Source organism: Pan troglodytes, chromosome 1 (genome assembly GCF_028858775.2).
Source record: "Pan troglodytes isolate AG18354 chromosome 1, NHGRI_mPanTro3-v2.0_pri, whole genome shotgun sequence".
NCBI lineage: Eukaryota > Metazoa > Chordata > Mammalia > Primates > Hominidae > Pan > Pan troglodytes.
The window spans coordinates 99568216-99569770 of record NC_072398.2 but is presented as its reverse complement, the minus strand read 5'-3'; positions in this window follow the sequence as shown (position 1 = coordinate 99569770).

Genomic DNA, 1555 nt, shown 5'->3' with positions numbered 1-1555 from the left:
CTCGGTCTCCCAAAGTGCTAGGATTACAGGCATGAGCTACTGCACCTGGCCCAGACCCCCAATGTTTGGAGACAGCATTCTTTTTGCCCATTCTGGATCCTGAAAGATGTGTGCAGCTTACTGTAGGAACACAAGCTGACTGCCTTGGGGGTAGTGTTGGGTAGCTGCTATTGTGCTAAGGGCCGAAATTGACTGAAATTACCTACAATTTACCATCTGGGCCTTCCTCTGGAAGTTGCAAGCCTTCAGTAGGCTCCAGAGTTCTGAAATATTTACATCAGACAGATCCTGCCCGTGCAGTTGTTGTGTAGATTCCAGGTGCTTCTCATTCCACCATCTTCCCAGGATACCCTCGGACCTTCTGGATTTTGAATTCAGTCAAGTTGTTCTCTAACAGCTGGGGTGAAAGCCAACAAAGATCCTGCTAAGAAAGCTCCCTGGAAAAAAAAATGTTCAAAAGTAACACAAATATCAAACTGGAAAGAAATTGATTTAGGAACCGAACCCAGGTTGTCATGGTGAAAAAAGGAGCAGAACCTTAGCTACCGAACTGCAGCCTGGGGTATGAGGTGACAACCATCACTTTTTTAGTTTGGTTTGGCTAGCAAAGGTGGCTTTGTTATACAAATAAAGCCACTCAGGTAGTCAAAACCTTTATTTTCTGTTTTTTTTCTCTCTCTTTTTTTTTTCTTTTTGAGAAGGAGTCTTGCTCTGTCACCCAGGCTGGAATGCAGTGGCGCAATCACGGCTCACTGCAAGCTCTGCCTCCCAGGTTCATGCCATTCTCCTGCCTCAGCCTCCCAAGTAGCTGGGACTACAGGCACCCGCCACCATGCCTGGCTAATTTTTGTATTTTCAGTAGAGACGACGTTTCACCGTGTTAGCCAGGATGGTCTCGATCTCCTGACCTCATGATCCACCTGCCTCGGCCTCCCAAAGTGTTGGGATTACAGGCATGAGCCACCGTGCCTGGCCCTATGCCTGGCTAATTTTTAAAAATTTTTTGTAGAAGCAGGGTTTCGCCGTGCTCCCCAGGTTGGTCTCAAACTCCTGAGCTCAAGTGCTCCAACCACCTTGGTCTCCCAAAGTGGTGGGATTACAGGTGTCAACCACTGCACCTAGCCTCTAAATCCATATAAATCAATTATTCACGCACTGAGCAGAATATTCAGGATTTTTTTTCTTATAATATAAATGATGTGGAAAACTGGAGAACCAAAGAAGAACACCAAGACTATCTAAAAGTGTTAAATTTTTCATTAGAAAGAAAATGACTTCATGACAGTTCTTAAGACAATGATAGAACTTGGGGAAATATGTATTCCTTAATGTTTCTATGCATTTGCAATAATAAACAATGAAAATATGGTTAAATTTTAGAAAGAGATAGGCCTGTGGTATTGTCACAAGGGTATACAAATACTGAGAATGACTGCTGAGGCAGTGCTCTCCATTGGTGGTGACCTTCAGAAGAGACCTGTGTTTCCACATGGCCTAGACACCTGGAAGGCAGAGATCCTAACATTCCATGACACCCCCACCTTCTAATTCTGTT